The sequence below is a fragment of the Rhinolophus hipposideros genome (genome assembly GCF_964194185.1).
Source record: "Rhinolophus hipposideros genome assembly, chromosome: 13".
Classification (NCBI taxonomy): domain Eukaryota; kingdom Metazoa; phylum Chordata; class Mammalia; order Chiroptera; family Rhinolophidae; genus Rhinolophus; species Rhinolophus hipposideros.
The window spans coordinates 15,965,693-15,991,972 of NC_138059.1; the positions used below are offsets into that span (position 1 = coordinate 15,965,693).

The 26,280-nt window shown below is 40.3% G+C and overlaps 1 protein-coding gene across 1 annotated transcript in view; it reads right to left on the reverse strand.

Moving 5' to 3' along the window:
• Nucleotides 1-26,280, reverse strand: part of COLEC10 (collectin subfamily member 10) — a 412,450-nt gene that overhangs the window by 274,546 nt on the left and 111,624 nt on the right. The window contains exon 3 of the mRNA XM_081071265.1: nucleotides 7,894-8,039. The gene's annotated coding sequence lies outside the window, so the exon portion shown is untranslated. The remainder of the gene's footprint in view (nucleotides 1-7,893; nucleotides 8,040-26,280) is intronic.

Sequence of the window (26,280 nt, forward strand, 5' to 3'; positions counted from 1 at the left end):
GTGGGGTAATTTTTTCAGCTATGAATGCCAACCCTAGGCTTCTCTAAGTTGGCAGAGTTTGTAAGTCAATTATAAACATTCACATTATGTATTTACAGAATTGTAACTGGATTAAACCCCAGGACAGCCAACCTATGCATTACCTTCTAATGTTGGTGTTAAAAGGTCAAAGAGAATGTGGGAATTTGAAAATTTTTATGTTTTTGCAAATGTTCCTTTTCTTAATGGACATGCTTTACACATCTAGCATAATCAATTGCCTCCATTTATTGAGCACCTACTATATTCTACACATACATTTATCTTATTTTAACACTTACAATAACATTATGAAGTATATACAGTTTTATCATCCCAATTTACAGTTCAGGAAACTGAGACTCAGAGTGGCTAAGTATAATTTTGCCCAGGCAGAACTTTGATGTGATAGAACTGGATGTACAGAGTCTCTCTGACTTCAAGGCCAGCATTAGCTCCAACAAATAAAATTGTTCTTACAATATCACACCAATGTAATAAGAAAGAACCCCTTTTTCCACAGGAAAGTGAACTTTAGTTTAGAATTGATGAAATAGGAAAAATCAAGTAAGTGACAATTTCCAGGCCAGCTCTAATTGCCATGATGCCTTCTCCCTCCAAATCTTTTATGAAAATTGCACATAAATTTTTTGGTTGATTTTGAGTTTCCCATACTATCTATACACCCCTATCCAATGTATAGGGAAAATGGTGAGCTAATGAGCAACAGAATATCAAATGGTGAGATCAAAAAGAGGGTTGGAGAATGAAGATAATGGAGAAGACTCAGAAAGTAGGTGACAATTAAGGAAGGGAAGTCTTGAGTGGGTCTATAAATTCAGGAAAGAAATTTTTACATGAAGACATATCTGTTCTATTGGCAACAAAACAACAAATCCCTCCCTTTGAGAGATGTGCATGGCTAGAAAATATTAAGGTCTCTTCAGGGCAGCCCTGGGAAGGGAATGAGTAGAGGTGGTAGGCAGACGAGGGAGAGATGCCACCTATCCAAAAGGTAAGGAGGAAGAAGGTGGCAGATGAGAGAAAAATAAGAACCTAGGGAGGGAGCTCGGAGACAGGACAAATGTTGGATGGGGAATGGACAGGATGAACCGCAGTGTGTTTTGGAGGAGACCACAGCCTGGGATCATAAGGATTTTCAATAGTGACTGCCAGAAGTATTGAAATTCATGAAGAGGTGAGATCCTTGTCATGAGTGAGGACGCTGGACAACAGAACATCTGACGTTAGGTTACACCCAGAATATGTTAGTGATTCTCCAGCACAACAGGAGAAAAAGACTCAGACTATACTGGGGAGTGGGGAGGGGAATTAGATCTTTGATTCCTCTGAAACTGCCATCTTTTAAACCTCTCCCATGCCCAGGCCTTCTACTGTCTTAATCACATGGTTCTGTCCTCACCCTGTAGCTCCTGTTAGATGATAAGATAAATACGTGGTGGCAAGATTCATTTTAAAATCATCTTTGTACACCCTTTGATGTCTAGTAGACAAAGTGCTTGACACATTTTTATATTCATGAATAATTAATACATTAATATTTGAGCGTATTTGGAATCTAGGTTACACTTCATACTTGTATGTCCTTGGACAGTTTATATAACTGCTCTGAGTCTTAGTTTCTCCAAGTGTGAAACTGAGATAATAATGCCCACTTCACAAGGCTGGTGTAAAGATTAAAAGGAATGATTTTTGCATGTATGTATGTATGTATGTATGTATGTATGCATGAAACATACATAAAGCATTTGCAACAGTACCTAGAATGTGAAAAGTGCACATATCATAGGTGTTAGCTGGCATATTTAAGTTATAAATTCTTTTGTTAAGATATGTTGACTTTGATCTGAAGTCCAATTCCATGAAACAGAAACAGAGCTCTCATAATATTCCCCAGTTCTCAAGGTTGGCTTTGTCTCTGCCTCCTCATTGCTATACCCAAGCTTGCTACCACTCAGATTTAATATGACTGTAAAATAGGGTCCCTTCACAACTTCTCTCATTAACTACCTCTTCCTGTCTTCACACACATATACACATACACCAGCATTTACGCATTTTTGAGAAAATTCAGTATTTGAGGGTTACAAGGCGGTGTCACCTTGCATATCATGTAGCACCCCTACTCTAGCCTCGTGCCCTCTTCCCTTTTCCTATTTCCCTCCACCCTCCCTCTGAGGAGTGGCAAGAAAATCTGTTCCCTTAAATAGTACAGAACAGTGAAGCTCACATTTATGCCCACTGGGTCCAGCCTTCCATTCTAAGTGCTTTTCCCAAAAAATATGGCTGTGTTCCCTATAGAATTCTGGTGAAGAAAACCCTCTCCATTCTTATATGTTATTACTAATATAATAAGGAACTCCCTGATGGTGCATTTCCCTAAGCCTGCAATGCACTTACCAGGGCAGCTACCGAGACTTTTCCTACTCTGGGGTTCTTCACAAGTAGATGTAGCTTCATGTCTGTGTGCAGAAAGGGAGGTTGAGATGCTCCATTTTCCAGCTGGTCTAAAAATAATATGAGACCTTGCATTTATAATAGAGGTGTGGCATAAGCGATCTCAGATAGGAGGAGTTGGAGTCACCAAAGCTCAGAAAGCTTCAGATACCTACTTAGTGGCCGAGCAAAGATAAGAAATCGGGTCTCCAGACCCCTAGTCCTGTGTTCTTCCCACTACATACCCGATTATATCCAATGCCCTCGCTCAACCAAATAAACCTCAACCAAGTAGACCTCTGATTAGAGACCAGGAAGTGCCCTCCTTCCTGACAAAGTCTGACCTCAAAGTTCTACCTCATTTATTTCTATTTTAGTTCTTCAAAAAAAAAAAAAAGAAAGAAAGACATGCTTTTCTTTCAAAATGATGCAGTGTTTGGAAACATCCCCAAGAAAGTTCTTCCCTTTTTCCAAAAATAAATCTCAGGGTCTGGCTTTGTTTGTTTGTTTGCTTGTTCTTGGTGAGGTCGCTCTTCAAAAGGACCCGATGCATTTTGGTTGTGCAGCCATCTGCCACTACATGCTCACGTACTGTGGTTACAAAAATCTGGCCACCCTGCCTTTGATCTAGAAGAACCACATGGGGTTGAGTCATATGCTGTGGAGAGAACACAGCTAATTATGGCATGTGCTGGGCCCAGAGAAGATGTTAACTGCTACATAATTACAACTGCAATCCAAGGGGACAGAGTCATGGAAATCCAGTTAATATAAAGAAGTCAACGTGAAAAAATACAAAATTCTAAGCCACAAACTACTGAAATATAGGCCTGTTCTTGAACTTTTATTCCCATAACCTTCCAAATTTAAAATCTGGTTTGTCACCAGGGATGCCCATGATCCTGAAGTACTTTTTGGCATTGGGGGGAAAAAATGGTGTTTTAACAATGCTGGGTTTTGATGATTTGAAGGAAGATGAAAAGATGGCACCAGTTCAGGAGATATAAGACCTTGGTTCTAGCCTCAGTTCTCCAATTAAAAAAGGCAAGAAACCTCGTACAAGTCACTTACTTTGGGGGGGTGGGGAGGTAGGTTGGAGGAAGATTAGTTTAGAGAGTGTCTAAAGTTCCCCTCCTGACAAACAGAAACAGTTTATTTAAAAAACAAAACAAAACAAAAAAAACAACGTTATTGATCGTCAAGTTCATGTCTGGCAAGTATTTGTAATTCAAAGATGAATAAAAACATAGTCTGGTAGCCAATTTTATAAGGTTATTATTACATTTTCTCTGAATGTCCCATAATTTAGAAAGCTCGTGATAGTAATAAAAACCTTACCCTTTGGGCCTTTTCTTTATTACAAAAAAAAAAAATGTAGCTCGCATTAGGATCAAGCAAAGTAAGTTCTCAAGATCAGTGGATTAAGAAGTTAGATGGTAGGAGAGGAGGAGTAAAACTTTCACTGGCATACTTCACGGTCACATTCAGTGATGCCTAGACCATGTTCGGACACATTCTATGTGTAGGGCCACTGGCTGAAATCAGACAAGAAAGCAGAGGGACGTAAAAAAACTCTGGTATAATAGTGTGTTAGACAGGCATGTGTGTGCATCTAAGTGTGTGGCCCTGTCCCTCCGAGGTAGCATGGTGTGACAGTGGTGGTCCTTAACCTGAGATGTGCGTCATGATCATCCGAAGGACGGCGTCATACCATGAAATACTCATTCAGTGGATCCGGGGTGATACCTTTGATTCCGTTTCTTAAATACCTTTATTGTGATATAATTTACATACCATATAATTCACTTTTTTAAAGTACACCATTCGGTGATTTTAAGTACATTCACAAAGTATGCAACCATCACCAGTATCTAATTTCAGAATATTTGCATCATCTCAAAAAAGAAATTCTGCTACCTCAGGATTACTAGTAGTCAGTCACCCCTGATTTCTCTTTCCCAAAGGCCCTGGCAAGCATGTCCTTATGTCTCAAGGAATACCTACAAAGAAGAACGTGGTCTCTTGTCAAATCTCCTAATTACTTAATTCTTGATACTCCAGAAAAGGAGCATACCCCTAAGGGCTATCAGAGTTCCAACCTACACAGATTGGGAGACACATGCTGGGTTCAGGGAAATGCAAAATAGACAAGATAAACACTAAAATTATAACGCCACATGGGATTAAACAGCTTATTTTCTTGGGCCAATTCCAAAGAGCTTTCCGGGAGTTCCTTAAGAGTTTTTTTTCCTTGAAAAACCTAAGTGCTATCCAACTAATATAGTAGAGAACTCAACAGGAACATACTGTCCAAGAGTTCTTGAATAACACCCTGAGCGAACCTTTCCATGGGGGACCCAGCCTCTGCCTGGATCTTGCTGGAGATGTGTGGGAGACAGTGAAACACTGACAGTAAATTCCAAGATCCACGGCTTCCCAGAGGTGCTGCCAAAGCCCGATTTCCTGAGGGGCTGTCACCACTGCTATCAGTTGGAAGCCATGGCAGTAGCCACCCTTATCGTGAGATCCCATTGATGGGAGCTATTCCTGGAAACAGCAGGGGCATTTTCAGACAGGTGGCACCAGACTGTCCAACATGAGTCAACTGCTCACCTTTACAGAGAAGCCAGAGACGGTTGATGTATCAGTCAGCATTGAACTCAACTGCATGTGTCAAAACACCAGTTACAGCATATTAACCAAGGAAGAGTTTATTTTTCTCTTAGGTAATAAGGTCTGAAGGAGGATAGTTCAAGCCTGGAGAAGCTGCTAGTGTCTCCTCAAGCAAGACTCTTTCTATCTTTCTTAACTGCATGTAGCTGTTGACCTTTGTGTTTCCCTCATCTTTCTGCCGATAACTCAGATGAAGGTGGAGCAACCATCTTACAGCCATGACAGTGACAGTGCCCCAGTTTAAGACAAAAGCAATTAAAAACAAAACAGCAAAGAAAAAACTATAGCTCTTCCAAGAGCTGTACCTATTAGACTTCTGCTTACATTTCATTGGCCAATACCAGGTCATATGACCTAGCCAGGCTTAGCTACAAGGAATTCTGGAGAGGAAAATAGAGAGTGTTGCTTCTCTAATAAAAACCAGGTTATATTAATTGGCAGTAGAGAGAACAAATATGCAGGAAACTAGCAGTGTCTGCTACTGTGAGTCTACCGTGGGGGATGTCCCCACAGCTACCTCTAAACACAAAACCTGATCCAAAATTCATGGCTTGTTGCTGTTGTTGTTAAGATACAAGAAATTACTGACTAGTGCTAATTCCAGTTCAAAGCTTCTAGTTCTTTTCTCTATTACTCTGGGAGTCTGCGACTCAGAAGGAAAACAAAAAAAGTGTAGTCTTGACATTGTAAATTTATAAGAGAGGCCTGCCTCAGAAATGTCTGAAGCCACAGTAAGTATAATGCTTTGCATATAGAAATCTCCATTTACTCCGAAGTATGAATGGGATGAGTTTGAAAAATGAACTTCTTTTACTTCCAAACCTTGGCAAACTGATTTAAAATATACGGCCCCTTCCAAGCAACCATGCAAGACTGGTATCAGGCTGCCGAAAAGAAGAACGCAGTATGAGCAAGAAGCTCAAATCAAATGTCTTCCTCAAAGTGCCTACAGAGTGAAGGAAATAGGGAAGAACACGGAAGGCCTTTCCAAAGAACTGTGGTGCCCCTTAGCCACAGAGAGCGACCTGCAAAGGGACATCTGGCTCATGAATGTGAAGAGAAGATTCTGCAACATGTTCCTTGGCCTGGGGATAAGAAATTTAGACTATGTATAGGCTTAATTGTATTCCCGCATAATTCATATGTTGGAATCCTAACTCCTACATCTCACAATGTGACTTTATGTGGAAACAGGGTGTCTGCAGATATCATGAGTTAAGATGAGGCCATACTGGAGTGGGGCCGGGGGGTGGGGCTAGAATAACGTAATGAAATGACTAGGAAAACGCACAAAAGATTTGAATGCATGGTTCAAAAAAAAGAAGAGAGCAAATCACCCGTAAACATGAAAAGATACTCAACCTGTGGTAAATGAGGAACTGGAAATAATTAAAACAACACTAAGATACCATTCTTTACCCATTAAACTTACAAAAATTAAAAATAATGTCTGGTGTTGGCAGAAGTACAAGTGGAAAATGGACACTTTCATGCATTCGACGTAAGAGAGCAAACAGAGCTTTTTTGCAAAGTAATTTCACAATATTCATCAAATCCAAGGGCATTTATACTTTGGCCTAAGCAGTCTCACCTTTCAGTTTCTTTCCATAGGACTCCTCACTAGTGCTTAACGATATTTGTGCAAGGGGGATATTGCAGCATTATTTTCATAGTTACCTATATAACACATACCAACTACCTAAAACACATAACATGATTGACAGGACGGCTAGAGGGCTCAAGACGGCAAACATACCCGGAAAGACCTGGCTTTAGTAGACGCTCTACAATTCAGTTCACTAATAAGGCTGGAGGACACAGCGCATGGAAAGGGACCGTATTGTTCCAGACACTCCCTCATTTCAAAGAAAGATCCAAACCCTGTGTACAGAACATTTAGACTCACGCTTCTGTTTTGTACCCTAACCTGTGCTTCTTTTCCATTTAAAATCCAGGCGATACGTTAGAAAAACTGAAGTGAATAAGCTTTTATGTCAGTGCCTTCTAGTCCTGATGCCAAAAGCCGAAATGAATACTATCTTCAACTGAAAACACACTCTTTCAGGGCAAAACACACAGTCACATATTTACTAAACCTTGAGAGTACAACTCTCATCAAGGAAACATTGTGCTTTTGGCCACGGACAGAATTATATCCTCCCGAATAAATGACTATAATATTCTTTTCCCTGCTGTTTGTTAAAGGTCCGTGCAGTTGTAACTTCTACAGCCGTGTTTATCTACCTAATTATACAGAGCAACCTGTGTTTAGAAGGCGAGTTCTGTTTCATAGTTTCCCACAGACAAAACAAAAAATATTGTTTTAAACTTATCCATTGAACAACAACAAAAAAAATGACTACTGTTTTCCTATTCAATTGATAGCGGTGTTGGATTTGAACACTAAAATGGTGATAGTGAGACCTGTTCTGGCTGAGCAGGGAGCAGGAGGTCTTAGGCTCAAAAATGGTTCCATATCCCCTCTTCAAAATGGGTTCATCAGTAGGATACGAAACTCAAGTTTCTTGGATCAATGGGAACACATCACTCCCAGCCCTTCTAACCACACACCTGCTCCCAACCACTACTTACACTAAAGTCTATCTCATTCGACTTATCCCCTCTCCCCAGACCAAAGGAATGCTATTGTCCCAGGATGGTACATGCTTTCCTTTCCTACAGTTACACTCCCACAGACCCTTCTGGATCCCCAGCACGGTGTGTTCTTAGGGGAACTCCACTTACCTGCATTATGAAGTGCTGGATATCCAGAACATAATGAGTAAGGCTTGCAACGTCAAGCGGGACTCCTGAAGGAACTATCAGCTTTGCCACTTAACATGTGTGTCCTTGGGCATAGAGTTAACCTCCCTCGGTGTCCGTTTCCTTGTCTGTAAAATAGGAATGAATACGTTAATAGAAGTACTTACAAGGTTGCCAAAATGGTTAAATAGACTGGGATAGGGTCTAGTATATAAAAAGTACCCCAAAATGTCTACTCTCATTCGTAGCATTCTCATCATCGGCCTGCCCACCCCTGCCTTGGCCAGACTTACTCAGCAAAACAGGCTACACAAATTCCCACAAGGTCAAGGTACCTACCTACTTGCAGGTTTCCCCAGGCCTTTGGCAACTACCACACTGAAGTCAACTCCACAACAGGGAGATGAGCAAAGTGCCACCCAGAGTCTCATCCTTGCAGACCCCTCCATCTTCTATTTCCCTTTCTCAGGACCCAGAAAAGGACAAAAGTTCCATGGCTCTCTATGCCACTGTATGCACACCTGCCTTCCAAAACCAGGCCTTCTGCGGCCTTAATCGTGCAGACATTTGTCTCTCAGTAGATTGTGAATTTGAAGGAGGGAACCAAGTTTTATTTCTTCTTTCTTTTTTCTTCTTCTGTATTTCTTTTGGTGATTTGCCTTGTACTGTGTCTGGAGAAGCATTACAGCTAAATTAAGAATGAACGAATGATAGTAATATCTGTAAACAAAACAACTGGACCAGCCTAAGATAAAAGGGAATTTGCCTTGTTATTTCCCAACTCCCTTTGTTTCCAACTGTAAAAAAGGTTCCTCCCCTTGGTTATCAATGTTTTTTGGAATGCCTTAGCTTATCTCTACCTAGGTTTTGGGCTCCTTCCCCTATCTGTATGTACCAAAATCTCTCTCTCTCTCTCTCTCTCTCTCTCTCTCTCTCTCTCTCTCTCTCTCTCCAGTCTCCTCCCTACTTCCTTTCATCCCTCCCTCCATCTCTATCTCTATCTCTGTATCTCTATCTCCCTCTATCTGCCATGTAGCAATCTGCTGTGAATACATTAATTAATCAGGTAAGTAGTCCCTAAACCAAGTACTAATAAATCAATGTAACAGAAAATCTAAAACCTAGTCCAAGTTGGACTTGTCTGCAAAGAACCTCAGGTGGGTGACCATAATGGGACAATGTCTAGTTCTGTATCAGACAGGTGAGAGAAAGACACTATTTGATCATGCTTTCTCCTTAGGATTCTAATGCCTTCTTTAAGTGGCTCTGAGAAATCCTGCTGTGCATGGAGGATCTGAATAAGTCTTGCCAGCTGGCTGCTGCTATGGCTAATTCTATCGTCTCTCTTTGGTTTTTCCAAAGCCACCCTTGAAAGAACCGAAGTTCATGCAGAAACTAGAGAGAGATCGGAAGGGTTATCTGGTTCCTCTTCAGAGGCCAGTGGCAGCATTGTTCCAAATACAATCGTTTGATTTCTTTCAATGACTACATGTAACCGCTGGAGGCAGCCAATGAGCAAACATGTCCAAAGGCTGGTACTTTCCCTCTCAGCTGAAACTTCCAGCTAAATGAATCATAGTAGTTCTGTGATAAAGTGAGGGGAAAACCCACCAATAACCGGTCAAGAAGCGTTGGAGAATAACGGAGGAAGTAGCTGGGAGGAAAGGCAGAAAAGCCTAACTAATCAATTGCCTTTCAGATTGCACCCCCTGTGTGTTCCCAATCACCTAAGAGTTCTCTGGATCCGAGCATTATTACACTACGTCGATTCCTTTACTTGATTAGCGTGGAAACTATCTGAGGACGAAATCTCACAGAGCACAGCAGGAAAATGGATTTGGTAAGTTAGTCCTGGGTCTGAGTGTGGTATCTGCCACTTATCCTTCTAGCAATGTTGACTAGTTATTCCATCTCAATGGGCTTCATTCCATTTTTTTTTTAAATGAGGACAATAATACAATCTACCTCATAAGGTACTGTTGGTATTGCAGGTTATTAAATCGTCCCTCAAAAACCCTATGCCAGTCTCAGGTATATATTCACCCTCAATCTTTATCAGCTGCTCTTGCTGACCACTGCTGTTCTCCAAGTACTACTGCCCAGAAAATTCTCAAGATCCATATGACTTAATAAATAAACCCCAAGTGTTGCCCCATGGAGCTGCTATTTTGGGGAATAAACTAAATAGTCTAGATAATTGTATTGTATCTTTATACCTCTGCTTGCCTTATCAAACAATTCTATCTTTCATTCATTTAGTAGCATTATATGAAATCTTGTGGCAATTGTGAAGGGGTAAGAGGAACTTAAAATACATCAAGGAAATTATTTGCTTATTCAACAAACACTTTTGAAACAGATCCAGTTTTCCAGATGCTGTGAAAGCACTAAGAAATGACAAAATGATAAAATTCCTGTTATCATTTTTACTGATAATAATAGCTTATATTTATTTCTTCCCACAAAACAGGCATTGTGTTAGGCTCTTTACCTATATTTACTCCTTTCATGCTGACAAAAAAAAAAAGCAAGGCAATTATTATGTCCATTTTATAGAGAAGAAAACAGAGGCTCAAAAAGACTCAGTAACTTGTTCAATACTTTTTTAGCTAGGATTTTCAAGAGCTAAAACCTCCTCTGTATTTCCAAAGCCTCTTCTCTATCTACTCTGTTACTATTGCTCTCTCGACATCTCACCACAATATCAGGCAGAGTCAATTAAGGATTTGTCGTGTGGGGTGACAGGCGGGGTCTCTGCTCCCGCTCCCCACATAAGAACGCAGGACATGGTGAGGCCAAAAAGGAACACCCACGGAGCCATAGGTAGGTGAGTCATACCAATATATTCTCGCTGGCGGCTGGGCTGGAGACACAGGAAGCAGGATCGACATAATCTGCAACCCGCCTGTCCTAACAGCAGTCCGTGCTTGCCCGCCACCATCTTCTTGCTAGTCCCCCATTTTCTTTTTGCTAGCGGAGCCACAGCAGTTATATTAGTGGCCAATGGCTTACGGGTTACAGCTGACGGCCAACTAGCCACAGATGATGGCCATCTGATCACAGTTGATGGCCATTTACTACCCGAGCCAGCACCTTTCTATGTGAGGCCGAGAGCCTGGAAACTGCTTTTTGGGGCTTTGTCCCCACAGGATTTTTTTGGAGGTCTGAGGAAATGATTGTGGAACCCAGGGAGGGGATAATGAGTTTAGATGGTAGAAGATGAGGCAGGCCTTGATTTAAGGTATTTAAAATGAACCATCTAAGATAACTGGATTATAGCAGGGAAAGAGGAGGAAGAAAAAGTGGGTTCCAGGAGGTGAAAACGTATCAGCAAAGGCTTCAGAGGAGAGTAGCTATGGGTGCTGGTGTACAGAAAACAGACAGCAAGGAGGGGCAAATTATGGATTGATAGAGGTGCAATTTCCAAAGTTGGAAAACATTGTTCTTAGAAGTACAGCTACAATCTCCCTATATTCACAAACCTTGTCCCACACCTGAAACAAAGATAAACTTGAGCCCTACCTTAGTTTTGGAGAACCATCACAATTCCTATGTGAGCAGGTCTGACTTAATGTGTATATACACCCCCCCCCCCACACACACACACAAATGAGTAGCTGATGTCTGAACAATCATACCTTGGTCACTCACTCTCCACTCATTTTCTTCCATAGGGTAAATTATCCAGAGATTATTCTGAATTCTACAATAATCAATGAGCAAATATTTATGGGAAGTCAATCTGTTGCAAGACCTAAAAGAGAGAGTAAGCTTGCTTTATTGGTGGCCCCAAAGCAGGTGTTTTAAGAATTTAGGGTTTAGAAAATAATGGGCCTGGATGTCAGTATACAGCATAGGGCAGGGGAAGCGTAGAGGACTATGGACCTTCAAGATGGTCTACTTCCCCCAGTTTTACAGATGAAAGGTCTAGGAAGTGCTGGATCTAGACCAGAACTCTGTTCTTAATTATTTAGTTGTTCTGAAAGCAGCAGCTCCTGCCTTGAGAATACCTCCCTTTGCCTCTAAGGGGAAGGCTTTTTTTGGCTACAGTGAAAGGAAAGTGGGAAGATAAAACAAACTTTAATTCATCTGTTCTTACTCATAGGCTTCCCATCAAGGATGGGTTATATCCTTATTTAGAATCAATACTAAGTAAAGAAAGTATAAATATACCAATTGGAAAACACTTTCTGTGGATGCTTTGGCAGCCACAGTTAAATTGCTTGAGGTTTAGAGACACCATGCTCTTTCCCTAGAGCTTAGTCTGAAACCCTCAAGTGTTAAACTCAATCATTTCCTGAGACCCTTGATATAATAGCATCTAAAATTTGTTAATAGGGATTTTTTTTTTGGGGGGGGGATGAGATATTGTAGTTCTGGGTCAAAGTTAGATAAATTCCTAACAGACCAAGGTGTTTTTGAACCCTCACTGCTTGTGTTGGATATTTTTCCCCAAGAGATAAGAGCAACTATATTTCATTTGAGTATTACTATGTCTGAGAAGAGTAAGCAGGTCTGACTGGAACTGAGGAGTTTCTCCTGGGCATTTTCCATAGGTTAGGCTCGTGTCAAGGGACTCCGACCTCTGAGTGCTGCTAGGGTCTCCATATGCATAGACTTTCCATCCAGTGACTTTAATCCTCTACTGTCCCTCACACGAATTCATCCTATAATACAAGGGAAAGTCAAACTCCAAAGAGAGTTCCGATTCTTCAGCTGTAAAATGGGAGGCTTGAACTGACACACCCTTTTAGGTCCTTTCTAGCACTGATCTACTCCATTTATTTGGATTTGCTATGGGCAAACACAAAACGAGCCACAAGGTCAGGGCTCAGAGCTGAGCATTTGGAGCAAAGTAAAAGGTTATGCATATTGGGAATGTATTTAAGGGTTTATGGTTGGATTTATTCCTGGTTTAGGAAAATGGAAATTCTTTAGCCCACACAGTCAGTGAGTCTCAAGTAGCTCACTCTGCTGAGGACACTAAGAGGGGGTTAATTTTCATAAAAGGAGAAACCAAAACAATGTTGAGTGTTGAGCCCAAGTCTTGGACAACTCTCTGGTAACATTCCCATTACATTATCCTGCCTATATTTTATCCTCTAGACCTAAAGGAAAAGAGAACATGAAATGAAAAGCAGATGACCTGGAAAACAATTAAACCATTGTTTCCAGCTTTTCTAAAGAGAAGCTCCAGAAGATGCTGCAGATGAAAATGTTTTCAAGGTACAAAATGAGGGAAACCAGAAAATTCCTCTCTCTCAGAGCTTCAAAATGAGCATAAAGAAAGCTCAGGAGACCTGTACATGTCTTCTTAAATTAACATTTCCTAACTTATTTGGCCAGTGAAGACATGTTCTCCACAAATCACCAATTATCACTGTATGTGACTTGCAAATGTATAGAACTGATCACTCATAGAGATGTATGAAAAGATCATTCTCCCTGCACTGTGAAGTGACTCTCTCCATCATCTTAACATGTACCCATTTGTAGCTTCTTTTCCTAATCACCTTCATTCAGCACAGCCTTGTTTATTAGTACAGTGTTTGACAGCCTCCTCTCAGTTGTTTATGTTATTCTAGCCTTAGGCATCACACCTCTATCTCCGCAACTACCTAGCATAACACTTGCAAGTCATGGATACTCAAACACTTGTGATGATCCTGTAACTGACTTTACACAATTTTTAGTTAATTTTAGTCATTCAAATGTGAAGGCCCAAGTTGATCACTTATATATGGCATAATTTATTTGCACAGCCCCTTGGTTTTGTAGGATGCTATCCAATGGTGCACACCCAACCTTTCATGTGTCAGTGAGAGGACTGCAGCAAGTCTAATCTTTGCTTAAATATCAACCCAGAGTAAAAAGAAGCCACAAGAATCCTCACTCAAAGCCAGTACACACAAATCAGGGTCAGCAGTTAAAGGCACATGTTCGTCTGCCTAGTGACCTACCTTTACCCTTGGGATCTGGTTCAGTTCCAGATCAGCCCTGGTGGAGAGGAGAGTGAGTCCAGACCAGAGTGGCCAGAGGGTCCATGTAGCCACTCCTGGAGTGGTTCCATGTGCTCCGGCCCAGCTCTAGCCCATTCTTGGCTGGGAACCCAAATAATAAGATCACAGCCCATAACAAGTAGCAGATACAAATAAGCACAGATATCCAGCCTTAGCCATGTGTGTTAATCAGAGGAAACAAAAACAAATGATTTAAGATGAAATATGTTGGTGAGGACAAGTGTATTGGTGGAGAAAGTGGAAGCCTTTATACCATTGGTGGAAATGAAAAATGTTACAGCCACTAAGGAAAACAGTAGGAGGTTCCTCAAAAAATCAAAACTAGAGCTACCATATGATCCAGCATTCCCATTTTGGGGCATTTATGCAAAATAATGGAAATAAGGATTGCAAAGAAATAGTAACACAATTATGCTCATCGCAGCATTAGTCACACAATAGACAAGCTATGGAAACAACCTGACAGATGAATGGATAAGGAAAATGTGGTCTATACTTATAATTCGGCCTTTTCGAAAACAAAATTCTGCAGTATGTGACATGGATGATCCTTGAGGACGTTATATGCTAAACCAGTCACAGAAACAGAAATACTGCATGATTTTATTAATATGAAATAGTCAAAGTCATAGAATCAAAGAGTGGAATGGTGGTTGCCGGGGGCTGTGGGAAGGGAAATGGGAAGTTACTAATCAGTGGGTGTAAAGCTTCAGTTAAGCAAGATGAAAGCTCTGGAGACCTGCTGTACAACACCACACCTATAACCAACAATAATGTATTATACACTGCAAAGTTTAAGAGAGTAGCTCTCATGTTAAGTGCTCTGACCACAATACAAATTTTTTAAAAGGTAAAATAAAGGTACTTGGGATGTTTTAAGCACTCAACACATTGCATGATTATTCTTACTCAGTGGGTTCTGAACAAGAGGGGTTAGCTCGTAAATAAGAAAGTTTAGACTGGAGTCTGACACACTATGTTCACAATTCTCCTGCTCCCTCAATTTTACCATCTATACAATTAAAATCAAATAGAATTACATAGGGCATATAGCATATAGGCAATTCCTAGCATATAGCAAGTGTAAGTTCAACTCTTTAAAAATAGGACAGTATGAAGACCTCACTATTTGGTCATCATTAGTTGGGCTTTCTTTGAAGGTCATCTCCAGATGACCTTGACACATCTCTCTTCACTTACTCCATTTTTCTATTTTCCTTCTCTCCTTGTCTTCCTTCTCATTCCTCTCTCCTATTTCCTCTCTCTGTCTGATCTTTTATATGACAGGTCAACCATAGTCTTTCAAATGCCTACTTCCCTCCTATAAGAGAGGGAGAGACAGAGACAGAGACAGAGAGAGAGAGAGAGAGAGAGAGAGAGAGAGAGAGAGAGAGAGAGAGAGAGAAAACAATGTCTAATATGAAAAACAAGCAAATATAATTACTTAGCAAAAGTTTTTATGGCTCCACAATAACATATATATGTATGTAAACATCTCTCTAATAAACATAAGTAATTTTTAAGTAATCTTAAAATTAAGTAAAAAAATTATATATACAGAAAAATACACAAATTATAAGTGTACAGCTTGATACATTTTCAAAGGGAGTATACCCATATACCCGTATAACCATCACCCCAACCAAGAAACAGAACATTTCAAACATCCCAGAGTATTCCCATCACTCCTTCTTTCAGTCACCATCCCTCCAAGGGTCACGCTATATACAGTTCTAACATCAGAGATTAATTTGCCTGTTTTTGAATTTTATTGAAATTAGAAGCAATCAGTCTCTAATCTCTTGTGTTTGACTTCTTCTGCTCAACCTATGGCTATATGAGTCACCTATTCTACTGCATGCAGCAGAAGTCTATTTGTTTCATTGATGTAGATTAGTCCTTACCAGTAGATTTCAATTAACTTTATTATATATTAACCCTGGAGCACTTCTGAGTGCTTATGTATGGACTAGATACAAGATCAACAACTTGCTTAGCTCTCAAACGGTTCTATTTATTCTTTATCAGACAGTCTTCCACTTGGCAATAACTTGAGACCAACGATAAAATTATTATCAAATTATATATTTCTCGCCTGCGTTTTCAAGGCTCTGCCCCACCAGTCATCCTTCCCCCACCACCTCTTCTACTTGATCCACCCTTCCCAAAAGTATGAACATCAGGGAGTCTGAAGTGCAATGTTTTCCTTTCCTACCAACATGGAAGAAAACTACATGGGCAGAGAATGTCGGACAATTTTTCAACCACTGGCTAGCTGGGCCTTCACACTCAAGATTCACTATTTTATTTGAAGTGCGAGGGATATCCACACCATTGTATATATGAAAAAAAAATTTGTTCCCACATTTGAAAAAAAATAGGGTTTATTTGGGTCAATAATTTTTTTCTACCACCCACAATAGGTGGAGATACGTGAGATTCGACGATAACGAACTCAAGCGAGGGTAAACATTACATCAAAACAAACAGATGCTCAGAGACCATGTATGTGGTTAACTTAGCCACAGAAAAAGCCCTGGACTATGAAAAGAAGACAGATGCGCTAAAAATGGAAGAAAGGAAGCATACCGGGCAATACATTTGCTCTACAATGTCATGCTTGCCCATCCCAAAGGGACATAAATAGAAGTATTTTGGAATTTAGCACCACTGATATTTAAGTCCAATTTCCAGCAAGGTCAAGACTAATAGCGAGTTATTTGTTTTACTAACTTAGGTTGCAAGCGCCCTGGGTGGGTCCTGCGCCTTCTTCTCTATCTCACTCGGCGCCAAGAACTCTGTTAGCCATCAACAAAACCATAATAGACCTGGAGTCTTCACCGAAGGCCAATGAAAACACACACTCTGAGCTAACGGAGACATTTACAGGCTCAGGACTCCAGCTTCCTTTCTGCAAATGCCACCAAGGCTGCCTAGCTAATTAGGTCTTAGTAAGTGACACTGACTGACTGGCATGGCCCACGTGTCTGGAGCTTGGTGTGTGCCCCATGCCTGTTTCCTATTTGCTTTGTTGTTGTTGTTATTGTTCTGGCTATAAATGAATAGGGCTGCTCGGGGAATTTCAAAAGGCTTTCTCTGAGATCTGGCCTGTGAGCTCACAGTAATTTCAGGAAAGTGGGAATACGGTACTTACCACTGCAAAGAATAAATGTATTCCTTTGGGACTGTTTGCTCCTTCCTCTCCCATCCCGATCCTCTTCCCTTTTGAGAAACCTAGAAAAATAATTGTGTCCAAGGCCACCCTGAAATGCAGTGACAATTCCAGGAATGAAATTTACAAGTTTCTTGCAACCTTGTCTCTGACCCCGCCTAAGAATAGTCATAATTTCCCCAGTGTTCCCAATATAAGTCTTTGCAATGGTCCAAGTCAACCCTTGTTTGTGTTTCTGAAAATAACGCAAATAGATGGAGATAGGGATCATGGACATGGGATACTAGAGTAACACAGACTCAAAGACGAGCCAGTCTCTCTGTGAAGAAGAATGGCTTTGACGTCAGCCAAAGTGCTTTCAACCTAGAGAATGACCACATGTGATGAATGCTAATCCCTGAAAGCCCATTAAGTATTAATGGCGTTTCAATTGTCAATACTCAGAACACAAATTCTGTGTTCCTCATATTTTCTTCCTCAGAAATACCAGTTAAGAAATGATACAACTGCAAGTCATGGCCTTTCTCCACCAAAAAATAAATAAATAAAAATGTTTGGAGGAGCCAAAACATACCAGCAAATACATACCAGCACAATGTAATGTAATATGATAGAGCAGAGGGAGAATGAACCCGGAGGCAGATATACCTGACAGCCAATTCTAGTTTTGTTATCACTTCTGTAGTTTCCTAAGCCTCTCTTAGCTTAATGTCTTCATTTATAGAATCGAGATTAATATATTTATTCTGAGCTCTTTCAATTATAAATATCAAAAACTTAACCCAAACTTGCTTAAGCAAAACAAACAAAAATAAGTAAAAATAAATGTATTGACTATTGTCGCGCAGGGGACCCTGCTCGCTGCGCCATTTGTCGTGCGGGGCGTCAGATGGGGTCTGTGCTCCCTCTCCCCACATAAGAACGCAGGACATGGTGAGGCCAAAACGGAACACCCACGGAGCCATAGGTAGGCGAGTCATATCACTATATTCTCACCGGCGGCATCCGCCTCTCTGCAATCCGCTCTTGCTAGCCCCCATTCTTCTGCTAGCGTAGCCAGAGCCGTTATATTAGTGGCCAATGGCTTACGGGTTACAGCTGACGGCCAACTAGCCACAGCTGATGGCCATCTGATCAGTTGATGGCCATTTACTACCCAAGCCAGCACCTTTCTATGTGAGGCCGAGAGCCTGGAAATTGCTTTTGGGGGCTTTGTCCCCACAACTATATAACAGAAAAGCTTAGAAGTCTCTAGCTTCTGGCACACCTAGGTTCAGTCTCAATATTGTCAGGATGTGACCTCTCCCATATGTCTTCTTTCTACTAAAATGGCTTAATTTTCAAGTATGCTTTCCCGTAATGATTGCCCCAGGACTCAAGGACAATATCCTCACAGCCCCAAGCCCAATTTAATGAAGACTTCATTTTGCCAATAGGTCCAACAAGAATTTAGGAATTAAACCTCATTTACTCAGATCAGTTCTATGTCCATACTTGGAGGCATCACCAGAACGAATCCCAAGGGACAGACATCAGAGTGCTATTACCTGAATAAAGGTAAATGGTTTCTGGAAAGGCCAAAGTAACCAATGTTCCCTACAATGCATGTCAGAATTGTTGTAAAAGCAAACAAACACATAAAACTGATCCCAGGACCTATAATTTTTAGTATTACGATAATACTAAATTAATTCTTATAATTGGACAAATACTTGACATCCAGGAGATATTTGCCTGTATTGACCCCACTTAAAGCACATAAGACACTTAGTAGTAGACCCTCCATGATCTATACAATATTCTGCCAAAATCAGGTAAGGCTGTGAGGGTGAGAGTTTTAGTTGGATTGAAAAGGGCACAGGATTGAGCCAAGCAAAGGGCAGAAAGGTTATTCTAACATGAAGTAATAAACCAACCGTGTTTCCCTGAAAATAAGACCGGGTCTTATATTAATTTTTGCTCCAAAAGATGCATTTGGGCTTATGTTCAGGGGATGTCATCCTGAAGAATCATGCTGGGGCTTATTTTCTGGTTAGGTCTTATTTTCGGGGCAACACGGAAGTTGATGATTACATACTTTTCATAAAAGAAAGTGTTGTGGGTAAGATGAACATTCTAACCCACAGGAAATGGCATATCAGGAAGTAGACCGGTAAATATTAGTAGGAAGAGTGTGCATACCTCCAGCAAAAATAACATTCACAGAATTAAGCATCATATATAATGCCGCTTTCATTAGCAAGGAAAGCTTTCTGTGAAGTACTCATTCAACATAAATCTTTGACAGGCGGTATTCCTCTGCCTTGAGCTGGTCTGCTTTCAGTGAGGTGGACCGTGTGCAAACATAAATTTGATAAATGACGTTCAGACTTCTTAATTATAGGATACAATTAGCTCACTCCAGTAAAGATGAGGATTTATTGGTTTAAGCAAGTTAAAAGCTTAGCTGCAACTGAGAAACAAAAAGTAGCTTGGAATGAGAAAACTGCATTAATATTACATGATGTGGGTTCCAACTGGGGCCAAAATGAAAACTATTTCCTGGATTTCAGATAGAGGCCTATCCAAAAACAACTTTATTTTTAGTGTTTTGAAGATAGATTTCAAATAAATAATGAAAAGCAAGACAGAAACATTTAACCAAATGTGAAAAGAGATTTTCTAAACACATTGGGAGTGCCAACCATAAATAATTTTTGCAAGTAATACTAAGCCAGACTTACCATCCTTCCGGTAATGCACTTATATCAGGTACCAAAAATCTTTATTTCTGGCTATGATGAATTCAGATAAGTTACCCCATTCTCAAAAAGACATCTACAGAAGGCTCAACTGGCTGCTAGAAGCAGCATTCTCTCAAAATAGAAATCCCTTCTTAGTTCGACTTAAGTCTGTTATGATAATCTCAGGGAATTTACCAGTCTAGAGAGATTTATTTCATGGAAATGGAGTGTTTCCAAAGTTTGAAGAAATTCACTCCATATTTCGGGAAATGAGCATGGGATATATTCTGCATGTTGTTTTAATCGAAGCAGCAATAGCTCTCGCAGCAGGGTGCTGTGAGCCGCAGACTAAAAGCTGTTGTATGTTCGCAACCAGGAAGTAAGAACAAAACACTAAAATAAGTAAATATAGTAAATTAAAATATTGAGAAAATGAGGGCATTTAAAGGTCGTAATGGTGACACATTAGGTTCCAAAACAAAACATTCAGTGATTCATCCAATTATTCTTCATTAGTATAAAGTTGTTTCTAAATATGAACACAAGGACTGTCCATACCAAGTGTTCATTGTATGCTATGAGGCCTATCTATTGCTTGGTGTCTTATAGATGTGTGTTTGTGGTCGAAAGGGACCTTTCCTCAACTCTTCCCCCAGCAAGAGCTCTGAAGCCAAAACAGGTCAACGATGTGGCTAAACAAAAAAAGGCAGATTCTGACTACAAGAAGAGTCTGCACAGTTTTCTGAATGTCTCTAGCTATAGATCACGTCAGCCTTGAGGTCTTGTTCGTAGGAGACACACCTAACCTCATGTCCAGAAAACAGAAAGGTATCTGTGAATAGGGAAATATCAGCCCTGGCCTGAAGGAGGACAAGAAGCTATTCAGGTGAATAAGGTGGGATAGGCATGTGAAAATGAGAAGGAGTCATGGCTGTTTTGGGGAACTCACAAATGTCCGGTGGAGTGAAAGAACAGAGTGTATAATGAGGAAGCTGGAGGAGAAAGGAGGTTAGAAATGTGGGCAGAGATAAGATCATGCAAAATCTTGTAGGCCGTAATCAGGCTCTCCACTTTATTCTAAGAGCAAGAAGAGGCCGCATAATCATTAGAAAATACTACCATCTCTATAGATGAAATATGTCCAGAATCTGACCACGTTTTACACACCATCATTCTTATCATGGGCTAAGCCACTATCACCTCCTGTCCAGAGTATTGCAGTTGCCTCCTAACTGGCCTTCCTACCTTCCCTTGCTCCCTTCAGGCTCTTCTCGAGTCTCCCTACATTGGACGCTGCTGTGCTTTCCTCCATAGCACTTACTTAATGTATTCTATGCTGACTTAGAAGTTCCTTGTCTGTCTCTACCACCAGAAGGTCAGGAGTAAACCAGTTTTGTTCACTGCTATATTATGTGCTTGTAGAGCAGCGCCTGGCACAAAGGAGATGCTCAATCAGTTTGGACCATTGAGGATTTGCTTGTGCTTCCAACATTCAGAACTCCTCCATGTCTTACCATTTCACTTCCATGAAAAGTGAGAATCCTAACTACGGCTCCCAGAACCCTGCAGGATCAGGTCTTCCACCATCCTCTCCCTCTCATCTCCTTCCACTTTCCCACGTGCTCCCTTTGCTAGAGACAGACAGCCTCGCCCTTCCATTCCCCGACTACAGCAAGCCTACTTCACCCCCCGAGCCTTCACACTTCCGGTTCCGTCTGCCTGAAACACTCTTGCTCCACGTAGCTGTGTAACTGGATCCTACACTTCCTTCAACTCTGCCTAAGTGGCACTTGCCCGGAGAGGCCATTTCTTTACAATCCCCACACAACGGCAGCCTCTTCCTGCCACCCTGGTCACTCTCCTTCCCTTTACCTGGCTTTCTTTCTTTCTTTCTTTATTCCTAGTAATGAAAAAGGATCACATCATAATATGTACATATGTATGTTTCTGATTCGGATTACAGAATTGATCTTTTCCTACAAGAAGATCAATTCTATGAAGGCAATAAATTTATCTGGGTCATGATTGTTCCCTGGCACACAGAACTATGCCTGATCCATGTTAAATACTTCATTAGTGAGGGGCCAACCGGGAATCAGAAACCATACAGTTATTAATAGAGGAAATTTAATATAAAGAAATGTTAACTACTATAAGTTGTTAACTAGGTACTTGAAAGAATACAAAGAAAACTCTCAACTATCCCAGAAGTAACAAGAGCAGGAAACAACTACCATCTCTCAGGCTGGGGGAAAAAGGAAGATGTTGCAATTATTAAATCTTAGAAACCTGGAGGACGATCTTTGCAGAGCTGAAATTCAGAGCTCTGAGGATAGGGCTTTTCACAACTGGTGTCTCTGAGCTCCAAGAAATGACCTAGTGGACTTGAGACCCAGAGCTCTGAAAAAGGACTGCTGCTGGCTGGGGCTGGCAAGAGGGCAAGTGTGATGACGTGAGCTCTACTCATGATGGAAAATCTAAGGGCACCCTGGATCCAGCTGTTGCTATGAGAGGGAACATCTGTTACGGGGTGAAGAAGTATTGCGTGGGTGACACTACTGAAAACAGAAAGCAAAAAGGAAGTCCCTGGGAAGCTAGGAGGAAGGAGAATATCCCTTCTTCCTCTTCAAGCCATGCTGTCTCCCTTTGTCGCCCCCTGTTGACAGAGCCCACCATGGAGTCAGTTGGGCAAGCCAAAATATTTGCCCAGTCCCAGCCCCAGCCAGCCTCACAAAGCTGAGTATAGAAGGGTGGGTTTGGAGCTAAGAGACAAAAACTTAATAACTGCACAGTACTCAATAAATTTCTATTAAAAGAAGCTAGTGAAATGTGTCGGAATTTCTTCAAAAATAATTGAAATTGCTTAAAAATGTAAACACACATGCTGAATGTAATAATTTTTAAAAACTACCTAAAGGACATAGAAGCACTTGAGGCTTGTAAACAGGCTAGGGTCAAGTAAAATAGTCCATTCCTATCACAGATAGTGAATGATATTGTTTCCTGGCAGCTGAGGCAAAAATAAAAATGTCCCACGCATTCAAATTCAATTATAATAGTTGAGAGAGAGCAGCAGGGAGATATAAAGATAAAGCTAATTTTTTATGCTTTTCAGAGCAGAGATTTGATCCTTTTAGCATTTTCAGAGCAGAGATTTGATCCTTTCAGCATGTGTATTTGTTTGAAACCCTACAATTAAGAACCAGGCAACATGAAATAAAAAGATTTAGTTTTGCTTAAGTTTTATCTCATGGCAGTGTGTGTGTGTGTGTGTGTGTGTGTGTGTGTGTGTGTGTCCAGCTGTTGGCCTCATCTATGGAAGAACATCAATACGTAAACTAGCAAACATTTCATTTTAAGAACTAGATTCTCAGGAGCCATCAAAATGAATTAGGAGCAAAATGTATGCCTGAATAAAAGAATAAACCCACTTGTGGACCAAGAGTGACTGAATCCCTACAAAAGACAGAATAAATTGACTTGTTGCCTGAGGATATTTAAAATTGAATGTCTATCAAATACAGTGATTTTTTGTTTTGTTTTTGCTGAATTGTATGCTCAATTGTTCCTTATGGAAATAAGATGCCAATAGACCCACACTCCTTCTTAAGTTCATTCTTACAGAACAGGACAAGGTTATCAGCATAAAGAGGGCACTTGTATTTCTCTGTTAAACAGATGTAGATAAAGTCACTTCATTTCATAGTACTTGTATTATGTTGATAAAGATTATAAATACAAGTGATAGCACTGAGTCCTGTGTGACACCACCTCGGGCTACACTGTATTTCAACACGACAATATTTCTGTCTATTCTAATTTTGCAAATATGTCGAACAAGAGAGAGTAACCGTTGAGATGACTGCTTGGGTGGCAAGAGCTGGCCCACAGACAGTTGTAATCCATGGATCCAGAGGGGGATGATGGAGCAGTGATGAAGGGGACACATGGCCTTGAGATGTTTTCAAACCTTAGGCATATCAGTGCAAGCGCATCAAAATAAAGAGTTATATTGTCAATTTCAAAAACATGAATTAGAAAGACAACCTCAAGAAAATGAGAAGACAAACCACCAACTGGAAGAAAATATTTGCAAAAGACACATCTGATGAAAGGAATGTTATCCAAAATACCGTGTTTCCCTGAAAATAAGACCTACCCCAAAAATAAGCCCCAGTTAAGATCGCCAGCCAGACAAATGCATTTAGTACATTAGACAATGTTCTAGAAGATGACATGACTGTATTTGAATAAATGTAGATTGTTGTACAGGAAAAAATAAGACATCCCCTGAAAATAAGTCCTAATGCGTCTTTTGGAGCAACAATTAAGACCTTATCTTATTTTCAGGGAAACACGGTATACAAAGAACTCTTAAAACTCAACAGTAAGAAAACAAACAACCTGATTTTTCAAAAAAATGAGCCAAAGACCTCAACCGACACCTCACCAAAAGAAAACATACAGATGGCCAATATGCAAATCATATGCCATCATGGAAATGCAAATTAAAATGAGATAGCATTGCATACCTATTAGAATGGCCAAGATCCAGCATGTTTAACAACACCAAATACTGGTGAGGATAGAGAGCAACAGGGACTCTTATTCATTGTTGGTGAGAGTGGAAAAGGGTACAGTCATCTTCGGAAACAGTTTAGCAGCTTCTTACAAAAAAATACTATTTTCATATGATCCAACAATCATGCTTCTCGATATTTAAAAATTATGTCCACAAAACGTGCACATGGATGTTTACAGTAGCTTTATTTGTAATTGCTAAAATTTCGAAGCAACCAAGATGCCCTCCCGTGGGAAAGTGGATAATCTGTGCTATATCCAGACAATGGAATGTTATCTAGTGCTAAAAAGAAAAGAGCTATCAAGTTATGGAAAGACATGGAGGAAACTTAAATGCCTATTACTAAATGAAAAAAGATCATAATGAGACACCACTCTGGTGTGGGATATTGATAATGAAGAAGGTCGTGTGTGGGGGGCAGTGGGGAGTGCAAGGAATAAAGAAATACTCAGTACTTTTGCTCAATGTGGCTGTGAACCTAAAACTGCTCTAAAAAAAATAAAGTTCATTACTAAAAAGAAACATGGATTGATTGATTGCTTATATTACACTGAACCTCGTATTTTATCATAACTTGCTTTCTTTTTCTCTTACTTATGGGGGAGGAGGAGGGAGTGTGGTTCAATGTTTATATTCTTCACCTCTAGAATAGCTGGCTTGTAATTCTTCCTCTACTTTCTATCACTTCCCTCATTTTCTGTTTCCTACTACTTCTGTTAACAGCATGTGTTAAATTAAGAAAAAAAATTGCTGCTTTTGGGATAGCAATCAAAAGTTTTATTTGAAAAATGACCTAGATTATTTAAATTGGTACCCTGGAGGCTGACTAGTTAGAACTCTTTAAGACATTCTGACCATGTCAGCCTTGGTAAGCTCTCTTCTCATTACTCATTGATTCCATATTCCATTAATCCCCTACCCTGAATATGATGAGAACTTTCCTTCCATAAGTCTCTGTAAGAAACATTTTCTGCTTTATGGTAGTTCTTGCATACCATTCTGTTGGGTTGGCCTCAGAAAGCCTGAGATGGTGAGTGGATCAGAGGTATTCTATCACTAACAGGAGTACTTTGTTAATAAGGATGATGGTGATATTGATAATAATAATAATACTAATTATAACTACCTTATATGAATCACCAACTGTATACCAGACACTTACTTTTTTTAAATGAAAGTAAGTATTGTGCCCTTTGTAGGCTCACAGAAGACACAGAACTTACAAAAGGCCATAAGGTTGTGTCAACAAAAGACATCCAGCCTAAGAGAAAGCTCGTAAGAGTTTATTTGAGCCAAACTGACAATTGCTGGGAAGCAAAATTTCAACAGATTGAGAAAATGCTCTGCAAAATGGCAGTTTGCAGCTTATTTTATACATAAGATCAAAGGAAGAGGGTTACATGAAGTCATTGGTGGTAGATTAAGGCAGTGGGAGAAAGCAAAGTGGGGAAATCTCTGGGATTGGCTAAAAGTAAATTGGAGAGATAGGTACTTCTTTCACATAGAAGGGTGCAGGATAGTTAATAGTTCGCATAGAAGTGTTAATCAAGAAATAAGAACAATAACGAGGGATTCTGTAATTTCCTGCACTGGTGGGGGTGGGGCAAGGGATTACTGACATTCCAAGGATGTCATTTTAGGTGTAAAAAACAATAGACAGGCTCACTTAAGGTAAAGATTGACTTTATGCAGGAAGTTTCAAGCTAAAGATGTGACCTCCCGCCATGGCCCACCTTAGTTATGATTTTTTTTTTATTCTCACTCCATCTTAGGTGGTTATTTTCAGTTTCCTGAGCTTGTCAGGTTTAACCTGTGGCCCCTTTTCTGTCCTCTGTTGGATTGGTTTCTAGATCTTCTGTTGGCAAGTGTCAG